Here is an 8,716-nt window from a genome sequence, read left to right as displayed (position 1 = left end):
ACAGCTTGGCAAGTTGACAGATAGAGTAAAACTTTATCTTCAACAAAAGACAACGAAAAACCTCAGATTTTGCATGTGTATTTAGACAGGATGTCTGCAGATGCTACAAAGGGATTTTTACTGTAGACTGGTGCATTAAAACTCTAATGACATTAGTCTCCCTAGGCAGACCTGTTGCCTTCCACATTAACAATGTTCTGACATACACATACAGGAACATCCGATTGATATAGTCAAAAATGGATGCGCAGTAAATCCGTCCAGAGCCTTATTCGCTTGTGCCCTGGTGTAAACATCTTCACCGGACACAAAAATGCTAACTATATGGAGATCGTGGAGGATATTTTCAATTAATGTACAGTGCATTCTGAAAGTAAAATTGATTAAAACATTTTTTTTCTTCTCATCAATCTACACACAATACCGCATATTGATAAAGTGAAAACAGGTTTTTAGAAATGTTCGCAATTTTCTTTTAGATTTTTCTTTTAGAATTTTTTCATTTTTTTTTTTTTGAAATACCTAATTTACATAAGTATTCAGACCCTTTGCTGTGAGACTCGCAATTAAGCTCAAGTGCATCCTGTTTCATTGATCATCCTTGAGATGTTTCTACAACTTGATTGAAGTCCAGCTGTGGTAAATTCAATTGATTGGACATGATTTGGAAAGGCACACACCTGTCTATATAAGGTCCCACAGTTGACAGTGCATGCCAGAGCAAAAATCAAGCCATGAGGTTGAAGGAATTGTCCTTGGCATTATGCTGTGGCGATGTTTTTCAGCGACAGGGACTAGGAGACTAGTGACGATCGAGCTGGAAGATGAATGGAGCAAAGTACAGAGAGATCCTTGATGAAAACCTGCTTCAGAACGCTCAGGACTTCTGACTGGGGCGAAGGTTCATCTTCCAACAGGACAAGGTAACACAGAAGTGGCTCCGGGACAAGTCTCTGAATGTTCTTGAGTGGCTCAGCCAGAGCCCGGACTTGAACCCGATCGAACATCTCTGGAGAGACCTGAAAATAGCTGTGCAGCTACGCTCCCCATCCAACCTGAAAGAGCTTGAGAGGATCTGCAGAGAAGAATGTGAGAAACACCCCAAATACTGGTGTGCCAAGCTTGTAGCATCATACCACAGAAGAATCAAGGCTTTAATCGCTGCCAAAGGTGCTTCAAGGAAGTCCTGAGTAAAGGGTCTGAAAACGTATGTAAATGTGATATTTCAGTGTTTTATACTTGTGATTTGTTGGGAGAGTTGTCTGTCTGAAGAGCACCCTGCACGGAATATGTTTTTTCTCCCCTTTTGAAGTTGGCTTAGAAAACCCAGACCTAGTGTTTTAGCCTTAGGCCTGGGATTTCTGATACTACTATGACAGACTTTAAACCATTATGCTTATAGAGTGTATGAGCTCACTGATGAATGCATTCTGCTGTGATGTCATATTTATTTTATTTCTATTTCACCTTTATTTAACCAGGTAGGCTAGTTGAGAACAAGTTCTCATTTACAACTGCGAAGTGGCCAAGATAAAGCAAAGCAGTGTGACACAGACAACAAGACAGAGTTACACATGGAATAAACAATAAACAAGCCAATAACACAATAAGAAAGTCAATGACACAGTAGAAAAAAAAGAAAGTCTATATACAGTGTATGCAAAAGGCATGAGGTAGGCAATAAATAGGCCATAGTAGCGAATAATTACAATTTAGCAGATTAACACTGGAGTGATAAATGAGCAGATGATGATGTGCAAGTAGTGATACTGGTGTGCAAAAGAGCAGAAAAGTAAATAAAACAGTGTGGGGATGAGGTAGGTAGATTGGGTGGGCTATTTACAGATGGACTATGTACAGCTGCAGCGATTGGTTAGCTGCTCAGATAGCTAATGTTTAAAGTTGGTGAGGGAAATAAAAGTCTCCAGCTTTAGCGATTTTTGCAATTCGTTCCAGTCATTGGCACTAGAGAACTGGAAGGAAAGGCGGCCAAAGGGGGTGTTGGCTTTGGGAATGGCCAGTGAGATATACCTGCTGGAACGTGTGCTACGGGTGGTTAGTTGTTATCGTGACCAGTGAACTGAGATAAGGCGGAGCTTTACCTAGCATAGACTTATAGATGACCTGGAGCCAGTGGGTCTGGCGACGAATATGTAGCGAGGGCCAGCCGACTAGAGCATACAGGTCGGAGTGGTGGGTGGTATGAGGTGATTTGGTAACAAAATGAATGGCACTGTGATAGACTACACCCAGTTTGCTGAGTAGAGTATTGGAAACTATTTTGTAGATGACATCGCCAAAGTCAAGGATTGGCAGGATAGTCAGTTTTACTAGGGTAAGTTTGGCGGCGTGAGTGTACGAGGCTTTGTTGCGAAATAAAAAGCTCATTCTAGATTTGATTTTGTATTGGAGATTTTTAATATGAGTCTGGAAGGAGAGTTTACAGTCTAGCCAGACACCTAGGTATTTGTAGTTGTCCACATAATCTAGGTCAGAACCGTCCAGGGTGGTGATGCTAGTTGGGCGGGAGGGTGCGGGCAGCGAATGGTTGAAAAGCATGCATTTGGTTTTACTAGAGTTTAAGAGCAGTTGGAGGCCACGGAAGGAGTGTTGTATGGCATTGACGCTCATTTGGAGGTTAGTTAGCACAGTGTCCAAGGAAGGGCCAGAAGTATACAGAATGGTGTCGTCTGCGTAGAGGTGGATCAGGGAATTGCCCGCAGCAAGAGCAACATCATTGATATGTACAGAGAAAAGAGTCGGCCCGAGAATTGAACCCTGTGGCACCCCCACAGAGACTGCCAGAGGTCTGGACAACATGGCCTCCGATTTGACACACTGAACTCTGTCTGCAAAGTAGTTGGTGAACTAGGCGAGGCAGTCATTAGAGAAACCAAGGCTATTGAGTCTGCCGATAAGAATACGGTGATTGACAGAGTCGAAAGCCTTGGCCAGGTCGATGAAGACGGCTGCACAGTACTACTGTCTTTTATTGATGGCGGTTATGATATCGTTTAGTACCTTGAGGGTGGCTGAGGTGCACCAGTGACCGGCTCGGAAACCGGATTGCACAGCGGAGAAGGTACGGTGGGATTCAAAATGGTCAGTGAACTGTTTATTAACTTGGCTTTCGAAGACTTTAGAGAGGCAGGGCAGGATAGATATAGGTATATAGCAGTTTGGGTCTAGAGTGTCACCCCCTTTGAAGAGGGGGATGACCGCGGCCAATCTTTAGGGATCTCAGACGATATGAAAGAGGTTGAACAGACTGGTAATATGGGTTGCAACAATGGCGGCAGATAGTTTTAGAAAGAGAGGGTCCAGATTATCTAGCCCAGCTGATTTGTACGGGTCCAGGTTTTGCAGCTCTTTCAGAACATCTGCTATCTGGATTTTGGTGAAGGAGAAGCTGGGGAGGCTCGGGCAAGTAGGGGGGGGGGGGGCGGGCGCGGAGCTGTTGGCTGGGGTTGGAGTAGCCAGGGGGAAGGTATGGCCAGCCATAGAGAAATGCTTATTGAAATGTTTGATTATCATGGATTTATCGGTAGACATCGTGTTACCTAGCCTCAGTGCAGTGGGCAGCTGGGAGGAGGTGCTCTTGTTCTCCATGGACTTTACAGTGTCCCAAAACTTTTTGGAGTTAGAGCTACAGGATGCAAATTTCTGCTTGAAAAAGCTAGGCTTTGCTTTCCTGACTGACTGCGTGTATTGATTCCTGACTTCCCTAAACAGTTGCATATCGCGGGGACTATTCAATGCTATTGCAGTACGCCACAGGATGTTTTTGTGCTGGTCAAGGGCAGTCAGGTCTGGAATGAACCAAGGGCTATATCTGTTCTTAGTTCTGCATTTTTTGAAAGGGGGCATGCTTATCTAAGATGGTGAGGAAATTACTTTTAAAGAATGACCAGGCATCCTCGACTGACGGAATGAGGTCAATATCTTTCCAGGATACCCGGGCCAGTTCGATTAGAAAGGCCTGCTCGCAGAAGTGTTTTAGGGAGCGTTTGACAGTGATGAGGGGTGGTCGTTTGACCGTGGACCCATCGCGGATACAGGCAATGAGGCAGTGATTGCTGAGATCCTGATTGAAAACAGCAGAGGTGTATTTGGAGGGCAAGTTGGTCAGGATAACGTCTATGAGGGTGCCCATGTTTACGGATTTAGGGTTGTACCTGGTGGGTTCCTTGATGATTTGTGTGAGATTGAGGGCATCTATCTTAGATTGTAGGACTGCCGGGGTGTTAAGCATATCCCAGTTTAGGTCACCTAACAGAACGAACTCTGATGGGGGGGCGATCAATTCACATATGGTTTCCAGGGCACAGCTGGGAGCGGAGGGGGGTCGGTAACAGGCGGCAACAGTGAGAGACTTATTTCTGGAGAGATACATTTTTAAAATTAGAAGTTCGAACTGTTTGGGTATAGACCTGGAAAGTATGAAAGAACTTTGCAGGCTATCTCTGCAGTAGATTGCAACTCCTCCGTCTTTGGCATTTCTATCTTGACGGAAATGTCAGGAATTGTGAAAAACTGAGTTTAAATGTATTTGGCTAAGGTGTATGTAAACTTCCAACTTCAACTGTAAGTCTCCAACTTCAGTGATTGTTGCAATTCGTTTCAGTCATTGGCAGCAAAGAATTGGAGGGAAAGGCAGCCAAATGAGGTATTAGCTTTGGGGATGACCTGTGAAATATACCTGCTGGAGCGCGTGCTACGGGTGGGTGTTGCTATGGTGACCAGTGAGCTGAGATAAGGCGGAGCTTTACCTAGCAAAGACTTTTAGATGACCAGTGGGTTTGGGGACGAATATGTAGCGAGGACCAGCCAACGAGATCATACAGGTCGCAATGGTGGGTAGTGTATGGGGCTTTGGTGACAAAACGGATGGCACTGTGATAGACTGCATCCAATTTGCTGAGTAGATGGTTGGAGGCAATTTTGTAAATTACATTGCCAAAGGCAAGGATGGTGAGGAAGGCACTTTTGAAGAACAACCAGGCATCGTCTACTGACGGGATGAGGTCAATATCCTTCCAGGATCCCCGGGCCAGGTCGATTAGAAAGGCCTGCTCGCAGAAGTGTAGTGATGTAACATCATGTAGTGTTACAAACGGTCTTGAACAGCATTAGATAAGGATTTGGTCTCAATATTGTATGAAATGTCACTTATGATGTTATAATATACTAGCTTTTGCCCACTGTCCTAGATACAGTGCCATACAATATTAAGTTCAGTGTGTCTTACATAATCTTTATTACGAAAGATTTGTTTAAGATTGTACACCATGTTCTTTGCTGGAGTGCTTCCAGAATCCTCTTCAGCCAACGAGAGAGATCAATGCTGTATTCAGTCTCTTTCCTTAATCATTATTAGCCCAGAAAAAGTTACTAACATTTGTGCAAGTCACCTATTATCCTTCTAATTGTTCTATTTTCATGATATGGTTAGAAATATTTTGTTGTGATATTTTTTTTAACCATTTACATTTGACAATTTTTTTATTTTATTTTATGCACTTAGAGATTATTCTTGTATAATGAAAAGCGTTTTTACAAATGTAATACATAATATTATTATTATTGTTCTAATCAATGATTAGATTGCGTTTTTCTCCTCTCAAAGATATATTCAGGCCTCTACTGTAACTGATGAAGAAAAACCTTTGTGACCAACTCTGTCAGTGACATATGATCAAGTATCTTTATCATAGCAAACTAGAGGATTAGCCATTACATTTACATAGGGCTTAACGTTATCACATCAGTGCCACTGCCCCAGAGAAAGCAAAGCATGAAGTTCAAAAGGTCTGTCTGAGACTGCCTTACACGTGACCAAAACTGTCCTTGTGTGTAAAGGTAATAGATTAATACATTGAAATGGTTAGTTTAGAAACTGTACTTTGTTGAACTATAAAAAATAATATGTCTCATAAATATAGAATTGGTTTTCTGGGTTTTTTCCCTCCCAATTTTAGTCGTTTTCTTACTTCAAGAGAAGTACTTTGATGACTTGTCACAGCAATCCACCAATTTAACTTCCTAGTTTGTCATATTAGCTATTTCTAATGTTCGCTTCCAACTTCGCTGCATTTCCATAAAAACATTTTTTAAATAGCTCACACATACTTCAACCAAATTTACATCACATCATCCATCCATAAGATTTGTAATCATCATAGAATTCATGTTTTTCAAACAGAATTTCTTCCAATGTTTTTAATTAAAGTTTTCATACTTGTATTCATTTTTTTTTTTTATCTGTAGAGCCTGTACGGAAAGTAACACAGAAATCATGTCTAACTTTTGATAATGGTTGAAAACAGTTCTGAGACTAATAAACAAATATTTTGGAGTGAATTTGGAGTGATATAAGTTACATGAAAGTATTTGTAAGCTATTTTGTAATGTTTTTTTAGCATAGCATAGCAAAGCAGTGAAAACAAATTGGATGCTAACATACCAACCTGCTAACATGACAACCTAGGTCTAAGATATCAAAATGGTGAATTGCTGTTAAAAGTGTTCATATAACTTCTCGAGGTAAAATAACTATTAAAAGGGCCAATCTGTGTTTGAAACAATAACAAAGTATCGCCCTGCCTCTGTTTTGGTAAAAAGCTGCGGCATGGGCCTGGAGAAATGTAACCACTCTCAAATTCATAGACAGAGCTATGGATGCAAGAACTGACCATCCATGAGATCAAAATGATAGTTTTAACAGAGTTCTGAGGCTATACAGTGGGTGTTTACATTTACAATGTTTACCAACAGAGTAAAACAAGCTTATATTTTGGGGTTCTGGACGGGTATGACAGTTGAACTAAGCTCATGCGACATTTATAAGTTATATTCTTCAAGAATCAATGGGTATACAGTGAGGTACAGAAGTATTTGTTGTTATGGCTCTGTACTCCAGCACTTTGGGTTTGAAATGATGCAATGACTGTGAGGTTAAAGTGCAGACTGTCAGCTTACATTTGAGCGTATTTTCATCCATATCAGGTGAACCGTTTAGAACTTAGTGGACACAGTCCCCCCATTTTAGGGAACCAAAAGTATTGGGACAAATTCACTTATATGACTATTAAAGTAGTCAAAAGTTTAGTATTTGGTCCCATATTCCTAGCATTTAATGAATGTACCATTCATTTATATTGTGCCAAAAATAAATGAATGGTAAATAATGCAGTAATGGAGTCACTTTTATTGTAAATAAGAATAGAATGTGTCTTAACACTTCTATATTCATGTGGATGCTACCATGAACACAGATAATCCTAAATGAATAATGAGTGAGAATGTTAAAGAGGCACAACGATCATACCCCCAAAACATGCTAACCTCTCACCATTACCTATAACAGGGGAGATTAGCATTTTATATCATACCCCCAAAACATGCTAACCTCTCACCATTACCTATAACAGGGGAGATTAGCATTTTATATCATACTCCCCTAAACATGCTAACCTCTCACCATTACCAATAACAGGGGAGATTAGCATTTTATATCATACTCCCCTAAACATGCTAACCTCTCACCATTACCAATAACAGGGGAGATTAGCATTTTATATCATACTCCCCTGAACATGCTAACCTCTCACCATTACCAATAACAGGGGAGATTAGCATTTTATATCATACTCCCCTAAACATGCTAACCTCTCACCATTACCAATAACAGGGGAGATTAGCATTTTATATCATACTCCCCTAAACATGCTAACCTCTCACCATTACCAATAACAGGGGAGATTAGCATTTTATATCATACTCCCCTAAACATGCTAACCTCTCAACATTACCAATAACAGGGGAGATTAGCATTTTATATCATACTCCCCTAAACATGCTAACCTCTCACCATTACCAATAACAGGGGAGATTAGCATTTTATATCATACTCCCCTAAACATGCTAACCTCTCACCATTACCAATAACAGGGGAGATTAGCATTTTATATCATACTCCCCTAAACATGCTAACCTCTCAACATTACCTATAACAGGGGAGATTAGCATTTTATATCATACTCCCCTAAACATGCTAACCTCTCACCATTACCAATAACAGGGGAGATTAGCATTTTATATCATACTCCCCTAAACATGCTAACCTCTCACCATTACCAATAACAGGGGAGATTAGCATTTTATATCATACTCCCCTAAACATGCTAACCTCTCACCATTACCAATAACAGGGGAGATTAGCATTTTATATCATACTCCCCTAAACATGCTAACCTCTCACCATTACCAATAACAGGGGAGATTAGCATTTTATATCATACTCCCCTGAACATGCTAACCTCTCAACATTACCTATAACAGGGGAGATTAGCATTTTATATCATACTCCCCTAAACATGCTAACCTCTCACCATTACCAATAACAGGGGAGATTAGCATTTTATATCATACTCCCCTAAACATGCTAACCTCTCAACATTACCTATAACAGGGGAGATTAGCATTTTATATCATACTCCCCTAAACATGCTAACCTCTCACCATTACCAATAACAGGGGAGATTAGCATTTTATATCATACTCCCCTAAACATGCTAACCTCTCACCATTACCAATAACAGGGGAGATTAGCATTTTATATCATACTCCCCTAAACATGCTAACCTCTCACCATTACCAATAACAGGGGAGATTAGCATTTTATATCATACTCCCCTAAACATGCTAACCTCTCACC

The sequence above is a fragment of the Oncorhynchus mykiss genome, chromosome 8, assembly GCF_013265735.2.
Source record: "Oncorhynchus mykiss isolate Arlee chromosome 8, USDA_OmykA_1.1, whole genome shotgun sequence".
Lineage (NCBI taxonomy): Eukaryota > Metazoa > Chordata > Actinopteri > Salmoniformes > Salmonidae > Oncorhynchus > Oncorhynchus mykiss.
This window is presented reverse-complemented; position numbering follows the sequence as displayed.